This window comes from Kogia breviceps, chromosome 3 (genome assembly GCF_026419965.1).
Source record: "Kogia breviceps isolate mKogBre1 chromosome 3, mKogBre1 haplotype 1, whole genome shotgun sequence".
NCBI classification, from domain to species: Eukaryota; Metazoa; Chordata; class Mammalia; order Artiodactyla; family Physeteridae; genus Kogia; species Kogia breviceps.
This window is the reverse complement of record NC_081312.1, coordinates 109,590,283-109,615,213: the sequence shown is the minus strand read 5'-3', so window position 1 is coordinate 109,615,213 and position 24,931 is coordinate 109,590,283.

Genomic DNA, 24,931 nt, shown 5'->3' with positions numbered 1-24,931 from the left:
TTATCTGTGAACCCAGAAGGATGATGGTGGTAACAGATTTCACAAACTTTCTTTTGATCTGGATAATAATAGGATATTTCCACAGCACTAACCTTATCCCTTTGAGTGAAACATATGGAAAGTGTCACCTGAAATTTGGATGAAGGAGAAATACTTTAACTTGTACATGTTCAGTCCTTCCTTGGGTCATGTTAACTAACATTAGGCAGCATGCCAGATTCTATTACTAGTCCTGTGTAGATACTGCAAGAAGAACATCTGTCAGGGAAAACACTTGATTTCCAGGTACTTGTTGTCTTTGCAAGATAGTATTACACAGAAAGCTGTGTGATATAAGGGCAAGCAGAGGGAGGAATGAAGGTAAGATCAGACTGCTGTGAGAGGTATGATCAGGTGTTCTGAGAAAGTGGTACCAGCTGTATATAAGAGGAAACACCATTTGTTTGGGTACCACTCAAACATGACTCGTTTGAGACTCTACATGGAAATCCTGTGCATGGAATTTTGCTGTATTGGGGAAAACAGAGAAGCATACAGGTATTTTACAATATTTTTGCCATATATTTCTATGTAGGATTTTGCTATATACTTTGAAAGCATAGATTGAGGGTTCCCATTTGGGTCTCATTCCTGTCCCTACCATTACGAGCTATATGACCTTGGGCAAGATATTTAATGTCCCTGAGCATCATCTACTTGTACAAGAGAGATTATAACAATATCCACATCCTACAATTATTATGAAGATTAAATGGAGTAACATCCATAAAGATCTTAGAACAGTACTTGTACACAGCATCCACCTAATAAACTTAACTATCCATCCATCATCATCATCATGAGCACCTTTATTGTTTTTACAACACAAACCATCCTAATGAGTTGGGGGGCATAAAACAGTCCCATTTTGGCTTCTCTCTATAGGTTTGCATTGAGAACTGAACACTGTGAAACATAATGCAGCACATCTGCACATATAATGTCAGTTTCACTCTTATAACCTGCTCTTATTACTAAGTTATACATTATCCATTAATGCATAATATCTTTTTTTTGGCTGCATTGGGTTTTTGTTGCTGTGTGTGGGCTTTCTCTAGTTGCAGCAAGCGAGGGTTACTCTTGGTTGTGGTGTGTAGGTTTCTTATTGCAGTGGCTTCTCTTGTTGCAGACCATGGGCTCTAGGTGCACGGGCTTCAGTAGCTGCAGCATGTGGGCTCAGTAGTTGTGGCTCGTGGGCTCTAGAGCACAGGCTCAGTAGTTGTGGTGCACGGACTTAGTTGCTCCACTGCATGTGGGATCTCCCCAGACCAGGGATTGAACCCATGTCCCCTGCATTGGCAGGCAGATTCTTAACCACTGCACCACCAGGGAAGTCCCTAGGCATAATATCTTTAAAAAAACTACTTCTTTCATTTATTCTTGCCTGGGTCACCTACTGCCATTTGTTTCCTATCAGCTATGGTATTGTCAAATATTTTTCTTTTTATAAGATTTCTAAGGAAAATCTGGCATTCTAATTCTTGATGGTCACACTTTCTATGAAGTGTGTTCGGTACATGTTTGGTCTGTGCACCTTTTGGTGGATATTAATTTTAGACATTTCCACTGAAGCTGGAGTGGTCCCAACCATCCCCAGGCCTCCACTGCACAGAATGGTCTAAGGCCAGCTGAGGGAGCCAAGAATGATATGTTGCTGTTTTATACCTCGTGGAAGGTTTTATTCCTCTTTTGAACATATTGACTAAGAAACAGAGTAAGTTGTGTCTTAAAATCTAGTGAGAACATTTCTAGTGGGTTTTAAGTATAATGATGGTCTCCTAATTCAAGTCCAAGTAATTCTTTTCAAAAGCTTAATCTTTCCTCTGAGGTTGACTCTTGTCTATCTTAAGAAATCTGCTTGACATTTTCTGGGTAAACCCTCCTTGGTATTGATGTTATGAATCAGAGCACAGAGGGTGCTGCTTAGGCTGTATTCTACTTTCTCTATATTGATGCATGCTGGCAATTCTTTTTCTTTTTTTTTTTTTAGGTGAAATCAGACCCATCAGCCTTTTCAGAGTATCTTTTGACAAGTTTGCAATTCAGAACACATGACCCTGTGTGAAAGCTGTCAGTCCCATCATTTGACAGTTTATATGTTGGACGGAAAGACCAAGTTTTAGTCGAGAGTCTTATCTAATGTTATAGTCACTGCATTTACTAATATCTCTGTGGTTACAGTTAAATATAGTTCCATGGATTTTTAAATTGAAAAAAATGTTTTCTATAAACATATAGACAATAAAAGCAAGAATAATTGCTGTAAATCCCCAGAAATACACTCTCTGAAGTCTTAACTTTTTAAAAACAGAATCATATTAAGGAATTCTGATGGAGTAACTAAAAAAATCCTCATATAAGCAGAGTAGAGTTCTAAATCAAAGTTGATTTATAGTTGATGATAGAAACCAATAAATGTACTAGGAAAAGAGACATGCTGAGAAGGCAGTTCAGTCTCTTTCTTTTCTCCCAAGGAATCTCATTGGATTGTGTTATTTTCAAAATGACATCTGCTTATAGCAGAGGAACTCAGGTGCACCCAGATAAGGAGCCTCCCTCACTGTGACACAATCCCCTGTGCCTTCACTTCATCACCTTCAGCTATTGACAACATTATCTTCTCTATGGAATGTAATTACTTGTCAGAGTATGCCTGGTTCCCCATCTCCCTCCATATACTAATGGAAGAGATTACAACTGTGGAATTCTAGTGAAAAATTTCAAGGGCTTTGGGGTGTTAAAACTTAATTTAATCTCTTGATTCATTTCATTGAATAGAAGCCAAGAATATTATCCTGTGGGTACACATGAAAGTCATCTGGGGAGCTTTTAGGAAATATTTATGGCTTCCTTCCCCACCTGAGTCTTTCTGATTCAGTTAGAGCCCAGGTATCAGCAGTTTAAGAAATCTCCCCCAGGAGATTCTACTGTAGTGTTAGGATTGAGAACTCTGCAGGTTGGGAAGAGAAATGTACAACAGAGTTTTTAATGGCACCTTCTTAATTCCTAGACTTTGACTCTATATAGCTCTTGAAACTGAGCATTTATTAAAGGTTTTTAAATTATTAAGTAAAGATCCCTTAAAAGTATGATTATAGAAAATTGCAGTTTGTAAGATGTGCTACATTTAAATAGCCTTAAGGAATTATCTTAGAAATAATATCTTACAAAAATCAAGATGCACTGCTATGGTTATGAAACACTAAAAATAAGAGAAAGTGACCTGTTTTATTAGTTACAAGTGTGTGAGATCACTTTTACTGGAAAATGATGGATGGCATTTTTAAGACTTCTCTGAGAACAGATGTAAGCACACAATAGTCTGAGATTCAGGTAGACCTGTACCTCCCAGGCTACAAGAAATACTATCTCAAATGAAGAGATCCATTTCAGAGACTTTGACAAGTTAAATGCATCTTTGCCAATCACACCACAAGAAAAGTTTTATACCTACAAGGAATGTGTTTAGTTTACCTACTTTATTCTCTCTTCAATCATCTTTGCATGACTCAAACCACCAAGAAGGTAGTAGATTCAGTGATCCCTTGGGAGGATGTGGGCTCTATTCAATAACTCACGATCCATAATTGTGGATAACCCTCCTCTTCCTGGAAAAAGAGAGCAACAGCTGTACTTCCCCTCTAGTTCACACAGTCTAGTGCACAGGTGGCTCATGCAGCATTAGTGAACTAACGTACATCTACCATGAAGGAAATAACACATAAGCAGATGGAGTGTAAAATAGAGGCATTCCCATCACCTTGTAGTCTCCTGGCAGTGAAGGACAACAGCTTTGTATGATGCAGCAGTCTTCTTGGCTCTCTGATTCCTCAAAAACTGGGCTGTCCTGGGTGATGAGAATAACAGATGCCAGAGCACAATGGAACTAAAATGGAATTGAATATTGTCTTTTGAGGAGCTAGAAAAAACTCAAAGCTCCCTTTGTCATCCATCTTTGAGGTACAAGGGAGGAAGCTCTCTTCTTGTCCCAATTCTCTTCATTCATGTAGCTGACAGTTATGAGTAATCTCTCATATGCCTGTGCCAGAGTTTTGGGTACACATGCGAGGGTATTTAGTTCTTCCTGGCACCCGGACTTCCTGCCATAATAAACAGAGGTCAGCTACTTTACAAGACTGACTGCTAGTTTTTTAATGTGACACATCTACATCATCACAACAGGAATTGTTAAGCTCACTCCTACAATTTTGTAGAAATATTATTCTTCCTCTAGACAAATATTCATTGAGGACTGACTACATACCGTACTCTTTTAAGTACCCAAAACACTTAGCCATATAGAAAATTAAAGGTCAGAAAACAAAGCCTTATAATTATGTAAGATTCACTTCATGATTTAATGAAGTGTACATGGTGGCTTGGCTTAGTCTGTCCCTTCAATGTGTCTAGCTCCCTCCATCCCATGTTATTCCAAGCTATTCAGCTGTTATAGCATTACATATCAAGCAGTCTAATTCATCCTTCACATTTTGCACAGTGATTGGGGCTCAGCTCTATTCTTCATTTTTGAATTTCTGTCCTTTTGATATTCATTCTTGACCAGCATCTCTGAACTGCCTATTGCAATGGAGGCATAATAGATGATTTGTGTCTATTTCCAGATCCGTGTCCTCTTCATTCAGACCTAGGAAGCACAGAGTGACTCAGCATCATATGATCCACCTTCTGAAAAATGCCAGAGTCCTTTACTAGCAAAACCAGATTCTCACAAGTGATTACATTGTACTCATTTGGTGAGAATACATAAAATTGATTCTAAGCCAGGTGGCAACCAGTGAAAGTTTGTGCTGGGAGTGTTAGAAGAACAGTAAAGCTCATTTAGTCCAATGCCTATCTTACGTTTGAGTTCCTCTACAGAGTTCCTAAGGATGACCTCCCAACTTTATTGATGTATTCAATTCTGCACTCTGATTTAAGGTCATTTTAAGCAGCCTTACTGAATAATTTCAGTGGAGAGCAGGCTATTAGAAAGGGTTTTTTATATGGTTACTTGCAACTCCTGGTATTTTATGAAATTGTGATGGTTAGAATCAGTATCCCAACAGGAAATAGATGGCACACTGAGGAAAGCTTTAATGAAACAGGTATTCACTATAACATGGTCAACATTATGGAAAATAACAAAAAATGGATGCACTCCAGGACCAACAATGGCAAGAACCTCAAACTTCCTGCAGGCCTGCAGGGGCTGCTGGAGAGAGGGGCCACTAAACTTTGGAAAGGAAACCAGAACTGATTTGCAAGGCAGAAATAGAGACAGATGTAGAGAACAAATGTATGGACACCAAGTTGGGTGGGATGAATTGGGAGATTGAGACTAACATATATACTCTAATATGTATAAAATAGATAACTAATGAGAACTAATGCTGTATAGATAGCACAAGGAACTCTACTTCGCAGTACAATAGAAGCTAACACAACATTGTAAAACAACTATACCCCAATTAAAAAATAAAAATAAAAAGACCTCCGTGCAGCAGGTGTGCTCCCAGAAGAGCAAGGTAGCCACTGCCAACCCAGGAGCCCAGTGTGGAAGGCTCCAGTGGAATGATCACATTCTCTCCCCATATAGCTTATAAACCCAGAAGACAAGGGTGTCTGTGGAAATGCTCCATAGAACAACACATCCTGGGCACTGATGTGGAGGGTGGGTGCAGAAGGGCAAAGGCAGACAGTCCAGCATAGTCCCCACTTTCCTTTGTCAACATTTAGTTATTTCTGTGTTTGTATGAGAAACAAGTGTTCCAACCAGGAGAAAACACTACATCCCATCAGCTACAGCATCATCTTGGGGAAATGTCACTTTAGTCACTCTCACCTGAAATCTAAACAATGTTAAGCCACAGAGTGAACTTATTTAACTGCATGTACTTTCAGTGGCATGTGGAGCCCCAAATGGATGATCTCAACTTAAGGCCACCAGGACTGTGTTCATTAGTGGAACCACTTCTCTCGTGATCACCGGAACCTCTAAACCTATAAGCCTAAGAAAACAGAGAAGGAAGTAACAATTTCTGAGGTGTGTTCTTTGGGGTGAAATTGACACCTCCTCCTGAATCCCCTCTGGACATGCATCCCACAGACAGGTTTCAAAAACAAGCCAAAAAACACTTTGTACCTTGAGATAAATAAAAAATAACCTTTATAGTTCTAGTCTTCAGAATAAATAAAATGATGAAAATTTCCTATCAGTTGTTGATTCTCTAACAAAAAGAAATTCCACCTTGATCTCTAATCACTGAATATATCTGAAGATATGTCATGCCTTTGTGGATATAATAATCATGTGAGAAAATTACTCTTCCTCCATCATAAACAAATTAAGTATAAACTCATTAACCTTGACAGTATTGTAGAAGTCTTTCCCAGTGAAATGTTTGCTATGATTTGACTTGCCAAGTCTTCTGAAGTTTGACTCTCTTGCACTTCTTCAAGGAAATGTCTATTTTTACTTTTCTAAATGCTTTTATATTTCACTCTTCTTTTCACATGCCTCTGGACACCTCAGTGATATGTGAGGTCCTTGATCTTTTGCAGGACTTATTTCCACGCATCGGATATGCATGGGTCTCACAAGAGCTGTTCATTATATTCCATTTTCAAGATTCATTTCGCATGATGACATCATTATAATAGAGCAGTGTGATGTTCTATGGATCATTAACATAATCAAATTATTTCCAACAATATTTAAAAAGAGAACAAGAGAGTAAATATAGCCTGTGGTTAAGACAAAAAAGGTGTATTGTTGTTCTTATCACATAAAGCAAACTGCATAAAACAACTATCTTCGTTGATGAGATTTAGAAAGAAATTATTAGGTCAAGAACTGCATAGCAGTGCCAGGTACTACACTGATATACTCCCATTAAAATATTATATCCTGAGCAACACCACTATCTGATTAAGTGTTCAGTAGACCCTGGTCATTCTCCAAGATCCTTCCAAGTTTTCCATTGGTCATAAAAGACAGTGAAATGAGATACACTAAGAATCACAAACCCTTCATCTTTCAGGAGTTGTAGAATAGCACTAATATCTGAAATTTCCCCAGGAATATGGCATTGCTTTGTTAAATAACTCGGAGAAGGGATATTTCAGGGTCTTCCTTCTATCTGAACTTTCCTACCAAAATAACCTTCATTATAGAAATCAAGAAACCAATATGGGGAATATGCATGCTACTAAATAAAACTATTCCCAATTACATCTTGGACACTAAGAAATGAAGTGTGTCAGCAATACCACAGGATCCAGTATGTGTTGAATTCAAGCCAAGTACATTTCACTTATATTACACATGGCACACTCTCTGAATGAAGAACCGCAGTGGCTTTCCAAGGATCCGAAAGCTAAGGTTTGAGTATTTCCCTTTCCTTAATCTACAATAACTCTGGCAAATGGCAGCATATCCTTCTGGGGAAGACTTAGAGGAAGGAGCACTGTTCATACCTATAGCTACGTGGTTGGGTTCTTTCTCTCAATGATCCAACATACTTCTCAGTCAAATTACTTCCATATGTGAACCCGCAAAATGTAGGAAAAGATTTTCTACATTGAAAATCTTTTCTTTAGTGTAGCCACCTTTATTAATTGTCTTCTGGATAACTTGCTGTAGCTGCTACCTCAGCACTTGCTACTTTACTTTGCCCCTTTCCTTTAACCTCATGAGCCAACCTCTGGTAGTTTCCAAATTTTCTTCTGCAGCTTCCTCACCTCTCTCAGCTTTCATAGAATTGAAGAGAGTTAGGGTATTACTCTGGATGAGGCTTTGACTTAAGGGAATGTTGTGGCTGGTTTGATTTTCTATCCAGACCACTAACACTTTCTCCATATCAGCAATAAGGTTGTTTTGCTTTCTTATCATTCATGTGTTCACTGGAGCAGCACTTTTAATTTCTCTCAAGAATGTTTCCTTTGCATTCACAACTTGGCTAACTGTTTGACACAAGAGGCCTAGCTCTTGGCCTGTCTTGGCTTTCAACATGCCTTCCTTCCTAAACTCAATCATTTCTAGCTTTTGATATAAAGTGAAAGATGTGCAACTCTTCCTTTCACTTGAACACTTATAGGCCATTGTAGGGTTATTAATTGGCCTAATTTCAATATTATTGTATTTCAGGGAATAGGGAGGCCCGAGGAGAGGGAGAGAGATGGGGGACCAGTTAATAAAGAGTTTGAAATATTGCAAGAATTACCAAAATAAGACACAGAGACATGAAGTGAGGAAATGCTGTTGGAAAAATTGTGCCAGTATAATTACTTGATGCAGAGTTGCCACAACTTTCGATTTGTAAAAAATTCAGTAACTGTGAAATGCAATAAAGTGAAGCATGATAAAATGAGGTCTGCCTGCATTGAAATATTCATTGATAGCTGGAGGTAACAGTGGAAGTTCCTATTTTGGAACTGGATTCCTCATTTCCAGTCAGAAAAATATGAACCTGGAATGGTAGAGACCAGATAATGGAACTAAAAAGCAAGTGGAGGGATTGGCAGTTAGAGTGCTTTAGAAATTTTTTTATTTTGGAATAATTTTAAATTTACTGAAAAGTTTCAAAGAGTACAGAGAGTTCTTATATACCCTTCACCCAGCTTCCCTTAATACTAACATCTTTTATGTCCATGGTAAACCTGTCAAAAGTAAGACATTAACATGATATTTATAATACAATTAACCAACAAAGACTTCACTGGAATTTAGCTAGTTTTTCCTCTATTGTCTTGCTCTGTTCCCAGATCCGATTCAGGAGCACCACATGGCATTAGTCATCTCATCTCACTAGCCTCTGCTGATCAGTGACAGTGTTTTAGTCTTTCTTTTCCTGATCTTGACAGTTTGGGAGAGTATTTTGGTATTTGGTCAGGTATTCTGAGTTTGTCTGATGAATCCTAATGATCAGACTGGGGTTAAGGGCTTTGGGGAAGGATACCACAAAGGTGAAATGCCCTTCTCATCACATCATTTCAGGGGGTACAAGATAGCAACTGACTCATTACTGATAATAACATTGATAATTTTGTCAAGGTAGGTTTGGTCAGGTTTCTCCTCTGTAAGTTTGCCATTTTTTTCTCTTCCCATACATACTCTCTGGTTTAGGAACTAGTCATTAAGTCTAGCCCAAACTCAAGAGAAGGGGAATTAAATTCCATTGTCTATAAGGAGAGTATTTATGTATATTTTTTGGAATTCTTCTGTAAAAAAGATTTGTACATTCTCTCAGGTTTATTTACTCTTTCAGTCATTTAGTTATATTATTATGGACTCATGGATTTTAAAAATTCTTTGTTGGATTGTAATTCAATACTTTTATTATTTATCATATTCAAAATGCCTCAGCTCTTTCAAGATGGCTCCTATATCCTTTTGACATGCAACAATTTTTATTTAAGCACTTGAAAATTACCTTCTGGTACTGCAGGAGGCTCAAAGCCCATCTTGTGTTTTCCTTTCCATAGCCCATTTCTATATGGAGCCCTTGTTCTTTTTAGTAGAGAATGGTATTAGAAAGCAAGATCTGGGTGCTGGGTGTGTTCTTTAATATTGTTTTGTTACTGTTTCTAGACTCCCTCAGCAGACATAGCTAGAAAATATACATATGTTTATTATCCATATACACATATATGTATACTTATTTCTTTATTTATATATAGATATACAACAGATATAGGTTTACAATTGAATTTATGTATATACATCTATGCATATATAAAGACTAACATGAGTTCAGACTGATATTTCTAACTTGAACCCAGCACCTAATGGTTTATTCTAGATTTTTTCCCTTTACATATTACTAAGTTCATTTCTGACCATGAGAAATCTGATTCCCATTTTCTACAATTTAATTAGTCATTTATTTTACAATATTATACATGTAACTTTAATTCAGAATTGATAACCCATACCCACTACTGTACATTATTATGTACAGTTCTTTTTGTCTTTAATATTACAGTAGTCAGTCAAAACAGTTTTCCAAAGTTACTTAGGTCATTTTTGCTTCACTTTCTTTAGTGAGATTATTACTTATATACAATAAATATATATACATTAAATAAATATAATTCATTTATTATGAATCCAATCTGGTATCTCTTAACATCCTGAGTGGTTTATTTTATATCTGCATTGCAGTTAAATTCACTCTGTAGCAGACAGAGTTCTATGGGTTTTAACACTCATAGATTCATGTGTCTACAATCATAAGACGATACAAAACAGTTCCATTACCCTAAACTTTCCATGTGTGGTATCTTTGGCATCAACCCCACCTGTGTCAACACCTGGCTACCACTGGTCTGTTTTCTGGCCCTATGGATTTACTTTTCAAAATAAAATTATATTCATGGAATCACACTACATGTATCCCTTTGGATCTTCTTTCTTTCACTTGGCACAACTTAATATGGATCCATATTCTGTGGGATTCAGGAACTCGTTTTTTTATTGCTGAAAAATATTACATTGTATTATATACCACAGTTTCTTTATATATTCATGAGCTGAAGGGTATCTTGTCAACTATCTGGACCTGAAAAATTTTTTTGGAAAGTTTTTTCCTAGAAATTCAATTTCTTTAATAGATATATGGCTATTCAGGTTATCTATTTCTTCTTGAGTGAGTTTTAGTAGTTTGATTCTTCCAAGGAATTGGTCTATGTCACATAAGTTTTAAAATTTAGGGCCATAATGATAATTGTGCAATTCTGTTGTTATTTTTTTTGTTGTTATTTTTTAATGTCTGTGGGATAGTACTAATGTTGCCTGTTTGTTTCATGGTATTGGTAATTTATGTTTTCTTTCCTTTTTCCTTTATGATCCCCACTAGAGGTGTATTAATTGTATTGATCTCTTTTAAGAACCAGGTTTGACAGGGAACTGTATTCAATATCCTGTAATAAATTATAATGGAAAAGAATGTTAAAAAGATATATATATCTGAATCATTTTTCTGTACTTCTGAAACTAACACATTGTAAATCAATTATACTTCAATTAAAAACTTAAAAAACCCAGCTTTGCTGTTTTTTTTTTTTCTTTCTATTATCAATTGTATTGACTTGCTATAATTTGTACTATTTCATTCTTTCTGCTTACTTTAGTTTTAATTTTATCTGTCTCTAGTTTCTAGTTTTTCTAAGTGGAATAAGTTACTGAAGTTAAATCTTTCTAATAAAAGCATTTAATGTTATAAATTTCCTTCTAAGCACTAATTTAGCTGTATTCTTCAAATTTTGATGCTTTCATTCTCTTTTTTTCATGATTTAAATTAATACACTTTAGTTTTTAGAGCAATTTTTATGTTTACAGAAAGATTGAGCAGTAGTACAGAGAATTCCCATATGCCCCTCATCTCTCCCTACACACACACTCAGCTTACCTTATTATTAACATGTTGCATTAATGTGATACATCTGTTACAACTGATGAGTCAATATTGATACATTCTTATCTAAAGTCCATAATTTACGTTAGGATTCACTCTTCATGTTATACATTCTATGGATTTTGACAAATGTATAGTGACATGTACCCACCATTACAAAGCCATACAAGATGGTTCCACTGCCTGAAAAATCATCTGTGCTCTGCCTATTCATATCTTTCTCCCCCCAACCCCTGGCAATTACTAAATGTCATTGTCTCTGTAGTTTTGCATTTTCCAGAATGTGGTATAATTTGAATCATTCAGTATGTAGAATTTTTAGATTGGCTCTTTTCACTTAAAAGTATGCATAATACTATTGCACATTTAATAGACTACAGTACAGTGTAAACATAACTTTTATATGCACTGGGAAAACAAAAAGTTCATGTGACTTGCTAATTGTGATATTTACTTTATTGCAGTGGTCTGAAACTGAACTGGCAATATGTCTAAGGTATGCCTGTGTACTAGTACCATCACAGCAATGCATTTCTTTATATCTTGGTGAAAAGAGTGTCATCTGGGTCCTCTGTGGAAGCTGTTTAAAGAGTAGCTGAGCAGTTTGACATAAGAGATTCATTCCAACATGTCCATCTCCTGACCTGTTGTCCTCCTTCCTCTAGAGATGGCCAGGAAATTTCTGGCTTGTCAGTCTTGTTCATTGTAAGTAACCATTAAGTCCAGCCTTCAGTTACACAACTTAACAGACTGTTAATACCATTCCTGGTGGGTAACCCAAAAATTACATTCATGTGAATACATGTATATTAATAATTTCAGTCCAATCTCCTCTCACATTTTGTCCATTTTGGCCAAGTATCCTTAAACTTCAGTTCCATGCATATTTTCCTGCAGATATGCAGAGTGCTGAGAAAAAGTAGCATCTTCTTCTGAGGCAATTGCCTTAGCTGCAGTCACTGAAAAGATTTTTTTTGCTGGAGAAGATTGGTCCCTCAGATTTGGGTGTGGGAGGGTAGGGGGATGAGGAAGTGTCAGGTGGAATGTGGGATTCAAAATTCTCAGCTTTCTCTCTCTTTAGCCAAATTCTACCCCTCCACTAGTTATCTATTGTTGCATAACAAGATCACCACAAACGTATTGGCTTAAAAAAACCTAAATCTATCATCTCTTGGTCTCTGTGAATCAGGAGGCTGGACATAGAATAGTTGGATCCTCTGCTTCAGGGCCTTACAACCTGCAAACAAGGTGTCAGCTGTGACCAAAGTCTCATCTGAGGCTCGACTGAGAAAGGAACTGGTTCCAAGCTCAGGTGGTTATTGGCAGAATGAATTACAGCTCTTACTGGTTGTGTGTCAGCTGATTGCCACAAGATCCTTTCCATATGGCAGCTCACTTCTTCAAAGTCACCTGGGGAGAGAAAGACTCCTAGCAAGACAGATAACAATCCTATGAAATGTAACCATGTACATCCATCATTTTTCTCATATTTAGAAGTTTGGAAGCAAGTTACAGGTCCTGCTCACACACAAGGGGAGGGGATTACATAAGAGTATGAACACTAGGAGGTGGGGGTCATGGAGGCCACCTTAGATTCTGTCTGGCACAACACCCATCCCTCATCTTAGACTCTCTCCTTCTCTATTGGTACCCTGATTTTAGCATTTGGAATCTGACAAAGCTCTGTATTTAAATGGAACTGCAACCCCTGTTGTTGGAAATGTAAATTGGTGCAGCCTGTAGGGAAAGCAGTATGGAGCTTTCTCAAAAAATCAAAAATAGGACTGGGGAAGGATCTGGTTCCAAATAATCCCACTTCTCAGTTTATATCTAAAGGAAATAAAATCGCTATCTCAAAGAGATTTCTGCACCCCTATGTTCATCACAGTGTTATTTACAATAACCAAGATATGGGAACAACCTGTGTCCATTGATGGATGAATGGGTAAAGAAAATGTGGCATATGTATATAATGGAATATAATTCATCCATGAAGAAAGAAGGGAAACCTGCCATTTGCAACAACATGGATGGACTTTGAAGGCATTATGATAAGTGAGATAAGTTGGACAGAGAAAGACAAATACCTTATGTTGTCAATTATATGTGGAATCTAAAAAAACAAACTCATAGATAGAGAGAACAGATTGGCAGTTGCCATGAGGTGGGGGAGGTGGAAGTAAAATGGATGAAGGTAGTCAAAAGTTCTGTCATTTCAGAATAAAATAGCAACAATCTAGAGAAATCATTTCTATAAACACATCCTATTTCTAGGTTGGAATATCTGACAGCTCACTTAACTATTTTGTTCTGTTTTATTCTGAAATGTCAGAACAAGCTTCCATTTATAAGTCATGGGGATGTGGTATACAGCATTTGTTATAATTAACAATACTATATAGTTAACTACAGTTAACAATACTGTAATGTATACTTGAAAGGTGCTAAAAGGGTGGATCTTAAAAGTCTCATTACAAGAAAAAAAATGTATAACCATGTTAAGCATTGGATGTTAACTAGAATTGTGATGATCATTTTGCAATATATACGTATGCAAATCATTATGTTATACACTTGAAACTAATACAATGTTGCAGATTATTTATATATCAATGAAACTGGAACAAAAAGGTCCAACCTCTCCTCCCTCAACAATAAAATAAATAAATGGAACGGCAACTCTACAACTGTATCTGTCCTGCAGCATAAAGTAAGGAAGCCCTTCTCTGCTCTCATAGAAATAATGATTTTTCTATCTATGTTCTGAGCTGGGCACTTAAGACCATCAAATTTCCCTTTTCCTTTTGTAGACTTTCTAGGCTCACCTAGGACAGTCACATAACCCCCTTCATTGTAGTCACCATTGTCATCATAGTAACTAAATATCACAGCCACTTGGTTGCTCAACACCTTGCTGTCATACTTGCTGGTATTTATAATTAAACACATACTGTATTGTGTAAAGTCCCTCTACATTTGAAGCTTTGTTTCTGTTTTCTATTACTGACAATTAAATGTAGACTTATTATAAAGCTGAGTAACTCAAGGAAATTAGTCCTTATGGAAATTGCATTTTTTTAACAAAAAGAGTAAACACCTGCAGTTTTACCGATGTGGAATTACACGCAGCCATCGTATGCTATAACTTTTCCAATGAACCATGGGAAGAATCTTTTAATTCTTAAAACAAGTGTTACTTCTTACCTTCTGGAGTAAGCCAGGCATGTTTCCTGCTCCCCACAGTGTCTCCAAGAAACAGCAGTAACCATGTGAAGGGATATCATCTCTATTTCCCTCCATGGGTCACCTGGTTGGAGCCAAGAGAAAAAAGACATGGGCTGAGTGAAGATGATGGAAAGAAGTGCAGTGTTACCACCAGAGCCTACCAGAGGGTGGAGGCATGGGAGTCAAAGTAGGAAGAGCATATCCAGGCCAGAGGGGCCAAGGGATGCTGCACAGAGAAGTTGGGCATTGAACTGGAGGATAAGAATTTTTATTTATAAAAATAAAACCTGGTCACTAGAAATCAAATGAGACCAGGAATCAGGAGATCTGGGTCCCCAAATCTGCACTGTTAAGCTACCTCTTTCTGGATGTCAGAGGAAGTCTGTAACTAGATAGGTGTTCCCCAATTTCCCCTCCAGGCCACCATTTTATGTGCATATCTTAAATGACCCCAGTTGAATGTCTCATGGGTGCCACAATTTTTTGTTACTCTTTGTGTCTAATAGTTTCTCCAGCACAGTCAAATAAAGACACAACATGCCTTTGCAGTGAAGATGATGTTTTCTTTGACACTGTAATTAGTTTTCCATTATGGCCTCATTTTTCATCTTGCTTTATGTTCTGTGGAGCTGAATCAATCACATCCATCTCCCTCTACTCCAGATCACAGTCTGATGGGGTGGAAACAAATTTGGATCCATTTTAAACCCGTAAAACAAAATACTTAAGTGAGTTGTCAGATATTACAACCCAGAAGTAGGATGTGTTTATAGAAATGATTTCTCTAGATGGTTGCTGTCTTATTCTGAAATGTCAGAATTCTTCATCCTGTCTACCACCTGACCCCATTTCAATCATGTGCCCTGAGTCAGTAGGACTATCTCCCCACTCATCTAGGTGTTCCAGATAGCAATGTCCACACTGTCAGGAACACAGAAAATGCTTTTCTAGCTTTGGAAGTTGTTTCTGAAATTCTAGGGCTCAAGCGAGTTGGTGTTTACCACTCAGTTATTTTGTTGTTGTCTAGTTTGCAAGATTTTGATATATAGTGGAAGAATCCATTTATCCCAAACAAAATAAAATCTAAAACCCCTACCTAAGTGGGAATGTAAAGTGGTACAGCCACTATGGAGAACAGTATGGAGGTTGCTTAAAACACTAAAAATAGAACTGCTATATGATACAGCAATCTCATCCCTGGGCATATATCTGGAGAAAATTAGAAGAGATACATGCACCCCAATGTTCATAGCAGCCTTATTTACAATAGTCAAGACATGGAAGCAACCTAAATGTCCATCGACAGATGAATGGATAAAGAAGATGTGGTATATGTATACAATGGACTATTACTCAGCCATAAAAAAGAATGAAATAATGCCATTTGTAGCAACATGGATGATGGACCTAGAGAGTATCATAGTAAGTGAAGTAATTAAGAAAGATAAAGACAAATATCATATGATATCACTTATATGTGGAATCTAAGATATGATACAAATGAACTTATCTATGAAACAGAAACAGACTCACAGACATAGAAAATAACTTTATGGTTACCAAAGGGGAAAGAGGGGAGAGAGATAAAGTAGTATAGCAGATACAAACTACTATATATAAAAACAGATAAATAACAAGGTCCTACTCTATAACACAGGGAACTATATTCAATATCCTATAATAAACCATAATGGAAAAAAAGCAAAATAAAGTAACAACAACTAAATAAATAAATAAATAAATGATTAAAACCCCTACCTAAGGAAAGCCCTAAGATGTTGGGTTCTCGAGTGTCACCAAGCTCTCACCTGGTGGCCTATCCACCTACTTGGCCTTGTAAGATTCTCTGGTGACAAGGAGGGCTGGTGGCAAGCTGCCACTTCTACAACTGTGTGCATGCAGAGTTGATGCAGGAACACTCAGGCCTATACTATCATCTGCAGTTCACTGGCCACTATCAAATGGTTCCATGAAGCTGGAACTACCATCATCAGCACATTACAGGTGAGAAAACAATGGTCCCAGTGTTTAACAATTCAACTCTCCCAGGTCATAAAGAGGGGAAGCTTGGGGCCTAGATGCAGGCTGGAGTCTGACTTACTGGGACACAAAGTGAGCAACTGAGGTCCAGTTGGCAGGCTGTCCTGAGGGTGCCTTCTAGCCACCCACAGTCCCGAGGGCACCAAAACTTAATCCAAGTCACTCAGCTTATTCCCCAAAGCCAGTGGCTCTGTCTTTTGATTACCTTCCTCTCTTGTGAGTACCAGGACCAGAAACTTGGGAGTCATTCTTTATTGCTCTCTCACCCTCATGCCTTACAATCAGGAATTAGCAAATTCTAAGGTTTTACTCCCTAATATTCACCACTGCATTATTTGCCTCTTTAACATTTCTTTTAAAGGCAGTGTTGAGCACAGGTTCTGGATTGAGATTACCTATTTTTTAAATTGAGAATAAACTTTATTAAAATTACTTTCCAGAAAATATATTCAGTAAATATGGTAATGTAGCAACAAACTCATGCCCATAAACCTTTGAAATTTTTAAGAAATCATCAGTAATGTTGATTAGGAAACTCTTTCATTGGTGGAAAGAAATTCATCTGTCTCCAGAATTGTATCACCTAGGAGTTTCCTGGCTTCCTTCCAACGATGCCTCTTGAATAGCTGTGTGACCTTGGGTTAGGTACTTAACTTCTCTGTGCTTCAGTTTCCTCACCTTTAAAAAGGAGTTACTTCATAGGGTTGTGTGACAATTAATATATGTAAAATTCTTAGAATAGTACATGCAAAAAGTAAGCAATCTATATCATTATGTACATGTTTGTGAATGTGTAGTTGTGGCTGATTCTTGGATGGTGTGCTCTTCCTACACCCAGATTCAAAAGCAAGAACTCTTTAGGCATTTTTCTTAAGACACTGTTATCCAGGCAATTCAAGAGCACAGGAACTTGTTGATAACCCTGTGCACTTGACTGGGAGGCAGCACGAGGACTCAGTGTCACAGACCAGGTAGAGAAACTAAGTTTGGGGAGGGTGGGAGCTGGAGGAAGTTGCCTAGAATAGAGGCTGGAGCCCAGAGAGATGCAGGGAAGTCGAGGCAGGCAGCACAAGGAGCAGAGAAGGACAGCTGGACTCAAGGTCTCTAACCAGGGGGGATGTTCTGGAGAACTGGTGCCTTCTTTGAGAGTGGTAGCTGTCCTCAGCTTCTCTAAAAAAGACTTTGACAAGAGTTGTTCATCAGGAGACCAGGAACCTAGCCAAATACTTCAGAACAAAGCCACCAGCTTAGTAGGACACTAGGTGTTGAAGAGAACAGAAGAGAAAGGGCTGGTAAAAAATGTGTGACTTGAAAGATATGCAGGGGCCGGGGCTTGTTCACAACTGCCAGGACATTGGGACAATGGCAGGGAGGGTATTGCCACCCTCTGAGGTGCATCTTTCCCTGGGGAATGTGAGTCAGGTTTTTCTCTTCTCCCCTCCCCTCCCAGTCTCCCTTGTGATGTGGCCCATGGGCCCCAGTTGCTGACCCTGCCCTCCAGGACCAGCTGCCCTCACCCCACTCCCTCCACTGTCCCAAGCCCGATCAGTCCCATGGCCCATCATGTTGATGCAATTACAGAAGGCCTGCTCCCACCTCAGGTTTCATGCCAGGGTCACCACAACCTTCCATAATCCCATTTGTCCCTGTGTGAGTAAAGCCAGAGCCATCCCATTGTGCTGAGGAGTCAAAGAAAAAGCAAGCCGGGAGACAATTTTGCTGGTGGAGTACCAGCAGCCAGACTGACTGTCAGTGTCCCTAGGGTGAGAGTTACTGTAAATCCAGCTTTGCCAAGTCCATGCTCAGAGCAAAAACGTTTCTTTGAAGATTGGAGAACAGAAGACAAGCAAGCTGGAAAGAATATGCACCCTAAATTTCCTCTTTCTCCCTTTATAAATAAATAGGAGGGAGGAGGACAGTTTGGCAGTATCTATTAAAACATAAAATTTTATGATATGCACAAAATGTAATCACCCTCCCAGTGGGAACTTGGCTTTCTTCACTGCTATTCACTGCTATGATCCCCAGAATCTAGAATACTACGTGCAAAATATCCCACTTCAAAATATTTGCAGAATCAACTTAAACTTATAACTCGACCCTTTTTCTCCTCAGAATTCAATAGCACTTTTCAGCTTGTCCTATGTATGGCTTTGAATGTCCCTAATATCTCAGTGTGAGATAACAATAAACATCTCTTTCTCAGTCACACAACATGTGGGCTTTGGGGTCAGTTCTGGTCCTCTCTGCATGTGCTCCCATTCTGAAACCACAGTGGTGGGGAGAAGCAACCTTTATCTCAGATGTGCTGTTCCCATGGCAGAACAGAGAGATGGACCACACTGTCACAAGTAGAGCGTCAATTCTGACGTGGCAACTGCCATGTGTCCAAGGCCAGTGATGGGACAGGGAATGTGATTTGCCTGCTGAGAAGCATGGCAGGGGCAGGATAAAAAATGATGATGTGTGAATCATTAGAACACATGATCATAAGGAAACCCAATACGAACAAGCAGGCCTGGCCAAAGGTGGCTTTCAGAGCCTAGTTTGTGAACAGTAAGAAAATTGGAACATATTATCAATAATGGAATGGATAATACATGCTAGAGAATATACCATAGCAGTTGGACATGATAAGGTAGAGTTTTATGGAATGAACAAACCCAAAAACATCCTACTGAGTGAAAAAAACACATTGCAAAATGATATCTAAAAAAGCAAACAAAACCCGCTACTTTTAGTGGGTACAATTATGTGTCTACATGCCTTTAAGAAGTATGGCAACATGGTAAATCTATTTTTAACTATTTTGAAGCACCTCCATATTGTTTTCCATAGTGGCTGAACCAGTTTACATTCCCACCAACATTGCACAAGGATTTCCTATCCTCTCTAATACTTGTTATCTATCAATACATCTTCTTGATCATGGCCATTCTAACAGGTGTAAGGTGATATCTCATTCTGGGTTTGATTTGCATTTCCCTGATGATTCGTGATGTTGAGTGTCTTTTCATGGGCCTGTTGGTCAAGTGGAATAGTATTCAGCCATGAGAAATGATATCCTGCCACTTGTGCCAACATGGATAGACCTTGAGAGCATTATGCTAAGTGAGATGAGTCAGAAAAAGAAAGACAAATATTATATGATGTCACTTGTATGAGGTATCTAAAAAAGGCAAACTCAGAAAAACAGAGTAAAATGGTGGTTACCAGGGGATGGGGAATGGAGGGATAGGACACATGTTGTTTAAGGCTACAAACTTACAACAAGTAGTACACAGCATAGTGAATATGGACAGCAGTATTGTATTATAGTCATCAAACAGGCTAAAGGAGTAGAACTTAAGTATTCTGATCACTAAAAAGAAATGATAAATATGTAACATGATAGAGGTGATTATTAATTATCACTACAATGGCAATCATATTACAATATATAAATGTATCAAATCAACATGTTGTACAGCTTAAACTTACACAATGTTATAGGTCAGCGGTCCCCAAAATTTTGGCACCAGGGACCAGTTTCATGGAAGACAATTTTTCTGTGGATGGTGGTGGGGGTGGTGGCATGGTTCAGGTGGTAATGTGAGCAATGGGGAGCAAACAGATAAGGCTTCACTCGCTCACCCACGGCTCAACTCCTGCTGTGCAGCCCAGTTCCTAACAGGCCAAGGACTGGTACCAGTCCTCGGCCAGGGGGTTGGGGACCCCTGTTATAGGTCAAATGTATTTCAATTTTTGAAAAGATAAGTATGGCAAGATATTACCAAACCAATAGATGGCAGGGTAAAATGCTGGTGGGCGTTGGGGTGGGGAAAGTTTCAATAAACACCAGAATAGAACTGCTATTCTTTTTACGTGAGGGGATTTGCTTACACTGTTCTGCCCAAGAGGAAAAGAAAAACTAATTTTTGTGGAGACTACCTCATCTAGTTAGACAAAAAGGCAATTGAAAAATGGCCAGATGGCTTTGGTTATTAAAGCCAACTCCAATGTTAACAAGTTCCTTTAAAAGTGAATCTGAAATTGGGGGCTAAATTTGGTTTAATGAAATGTTAAAATTTTTGGCAATGGTTTGCTTTTTCATGGGAATAATTCTGATTTAACCCCAAGAGGTTGTGTGAGTGCTACTGGGTCACTCCATGTTTCTCCCTGGACCCTAGTGGGAGCTCTGAGCCACTGGGCCCCTAGTCACTAGGTGATCTGTGTTCATTCTGCTATCTCTAATTTTAAGGGAAAAAAAAGGAGCATGTGAAATTTTCTATCCTCAATGAACTCTGGTTGAACCTGACAGATGTTCGAGCTTTTTATTTCCTCCTCGAGCAAGGCTTAATGGCGATTTTGTTACCAGGGTAATCACCATCACTCTGTTTGCTCTATTAATCTAGGCTCTGTAAGTGTTGACAGTAGATATATAAATGTAGCCTAAGTATCCATTTTCCACGGACTTACCAGCTTGGGTTTCCATTTTGCAGTTTTATTCTCTAATATCAGTCCTCTAATTTAAAAAAAAACAAAAGAAAAATCTTCAGCTTCTTTAGCTGTAAATCACAAACTTGGGGAAAGGAACTGTACTTGTTTGTTGGGCTGTTTCATGATGAGGCTATTGCTCTAACTAAACACTTCTCAAGATGTCTGGGCTTTGGAGTCACACAGACCTCCATCCACTCACTTCCTGACAGGGAAGAACCATCACTGGACTTCTTTGAGCCTGTTTACCTCCCCAGCAGTGCAGAGATAATTACTACCTGACATAACATCATTATGAGGATTAAATAAGATGATGTAGGTGTGAAAAGTACTGGCCTACTGTCTTGAATATGACATGTTCCCTAAATGTTAGTTTCCAAGATTCTGTCTCAGATTTTGTGTTGGAAGATGGGTGATACTGACAGGGATTAAGTTACTCCCTGTCAGTTGCATCAAAGTGAATGTGGGGCATACCACAAGGGTGAGTAGAGGAATAGCCCTCTACCTAGGGGGAGGGAAGTGTTCAGGGTAGGAAATGGATGCTCCACACACTGATAGACTGCTTTCATCACCACAGACCTCAGGGCAGCCATCCACTGAGCCTGTGGAACCACCAGTGTTGGCAGCCCCTGGACTCCAGGCTGAAAATTGGGTGAAATACTGGACAAGAGGTGTTACCAATGCAAGTTTCTGTGCCAGACACACAGTGAGGCCAAACAAACTAAAAAATCAGAGTTTGAAACAGAGAAAGTTTTATTGCAGGTGCATGCAAAGAGCCAGGTATCTTGTACACTTCCAAACCCCAAACTTCCCAAAGGGTTTCACCAAAGCATTTTTAAAGGCAAGATGAGGGAGGGGCATGGTTAGTTGTTGCAAACTTCTTGGTATAGTTCTTGCAGCTGTCCACAGAGATCAGATAATGATATTCCTGTAAACCTCCAGCAGGACAAATGTTATTCTTTTTTCTGCAACTTTTTATCTCTATATGGATGGGAAAGTGTTATACCTTTAAAGGTCAGAGGCTTGAATGGGCTATCCTGTATATTTCAGGCTGTGGGCAACATTCTTTTAGTGATTAACTTATAGTATATAGTTAACTTAGAGTTAAAAGCAGTAGAATAAAAAGGTTAAAGTAGAAGAAACAGGTCTAATATGGAGTCAGATTTTTTTCTTTCCTATTAAGGAGAAATTCTATTTCTTCTTTTCCACCTCAAAACATGTGAACTTAGCTAGACATTTTACCTTTCAGGGTCTCAATGTTCTCAACTGAAAAATTAGGGGGTTAAGTTAAATTACCTCTGAGATTCCTTCCAGGACACACAGACAAATCATGACCCTGGGGTTCTAGTCCGCTGATAATATAAAGAACACAACTAATTGGTAGGTGCAGTGTAACTGGACAGCAACTCACCAGCAGTGGATTCTTGGCTTCCTGAAGCTGCTTCTTTCTAGGATCCCACTCTCAGAAAATCACAATTTCTCTACTGATTCCCAAGTTCTCTCCTGCAGAAATTTGCTTTTCCATGTACAAAAAAATGTTGTTACACCACTGATTGAGTCTACCTTGTAGTAAATCCTCTGGGAGACAAACTGACAAGGAATGTTAGATTGACTGTGCTTAACTGTTTAATGACATTTTTTTGTTTGTTTGGCTAACTCTAGACAGAGCATTAGAGTTATATGACCTACTTGTCTAAGAGCAGACAGAAAAGAGCACAAATACATTTTCAGCTTCAACAACCAGCTGGTGATATACTGGAAGCTTCATACCCATAATGATATTAGTGTAATAGGGAAGAACAAATCTGCCTCCATGTTGAATCTATTCTGTTAGCTCTAACCCTTGTACTCTGTTGCCTGTGCTTAGTCATACTGACTCTGCACCTTTTGTAAAAGAATGTTGCCTATAGCCTGAAATATATAGAATATCCTATTCTAAGGGCTCTGACCTTTAAGAGTTCATTCATATAGAGATACAAATTGAAGAAACATTTGTCTTGCTGGAGGTTTATAGGAACATCATGATCTGACCATGACCTGACCTACATGGACAGCTGTGAGAACAAAGGATTCCTACACCAAGTAATTTGCAATAACTAACCACACCCCTCCCCCAGCTTGCCTTTAAAAATGCTTTGCTGAGGGCTTCCCTGGTGGCGCAGTGGTTGAGAGTCCGCCTGCCGATGCAGGAGACACGGGTTCGTGCCCTGGTCCGGGAGGATCCCACATGCCGCGGAGCGGCTAAGCCCGTGAGCCATGGCCGCTAGGCCTGTGCGTCCGGAGCCTGTGCTCCGCAACGGGAGAGGCCACAACAGTGAGAGGCCCGCATACCGCAAAAAAAAAAAAAAAAAAAAAAAAAAAAAAAAAAAAAATGCTTTGCTGAAACCTTTTGGGGAGTTTGAGGTTTTGGGGGGTATGAGCCACCTGTCTCCTTGTATGGCCCTGCAATAAACCTTTCTCTGCTCCAAACTCCAACATTTTGGTTGGAGTGTGCCTCACTGTGCGTCAGGCACATGAACTTTCGTTTGGTGACATTAGTATATTCAAACTCAGAACAGAACAAACGATGGTGCCCTACATTCTGGAGTCCAGTTGGTTTGTGTTCAGATTCTGACTTGTCTACTTCTTTTTTTTTTTTTTGCGGTATGCGGGCATCTCACTGTTGTGGCCTCTCCCGTTGCGGAGCACAGGCTCCGGACGCACAGGCTCAGCGGCCATAGCTTACGGGCTTAGTTGCTCCGCGGCATGTGGGATCTTCCCGGACCAGGGCACGAACCCGTGTCTCCTGCATCGGCAGGCGGATTCTCAACCACTGCGCCACCAGGGAAGCCCCTTGTCTACTTCTTGACTATGTCACCTTGGATAAACTTATCACCTATTGAACGTCGGATTTCTCATCAGTAAAATAAGAATAAGCCCTTGCCTTACAAGGTTTTGTGTAGAGTAGAAATGGTACCTGTAAGCCACAGCACACAGTGAGTGTCCCTCCTCTATGGGCATCAGCACCATCTCTGAGCACCATGTGGGGCATTGCAGAATGCTAATGTCTTGTCTCTGTTCTTTGCACTTATGTGATGATCAGCATGTGGTTAGTTTCTCAAAGTCCATTTCTTCATGTTTAAAAAAGGTTAACAAAAAGTAAATAAATAAAATTAAATTAAAAAATAGAAAAGGTTAACAATAGTATATACCTCTCAGAATTGACATGAAATGCACTTGGCAGAGTGAGTCCTGGCAAATATCAATAATTAGTGTTCAACTCATAATTGCTACTATACATTATGTGTCCACTTTCCCCTACATCTTCTATTAGGTTCATTAATGTTACATTTAGCAAAATCTTTCTTAGCTGACCTATGTCATTCTCCAAATAATTTTTGTTCAATTAAGTGATTGAAATAAGCCAAAAGCTGTAAAGCAGTCTGTGATGTCGGAGGTTGTGCTAGGAGTTACCACACCCTCCCCTTCCTGCTGACATTTCATGCTCAACAGGAAAAACACTGCACACGTTTTTCTGTGCAGAAAAAAAGCAAGCTTATGTTTGCCTCTGTTATCTTCCTGCCCTACACAGTTGGTCTCACTTGCCACACGCAGGACCAGATAACAGACAAAAACATGGAAAGACAGGTGTCTGACAAGATGAGATCTAAATAAGAAGTTGCATTTCAAAGGTGCCTCTGAGGTAGAAGTATTCTTTAAAGAACAGTTCTTTTCTTTTTTTTTCATATTTCTACTAT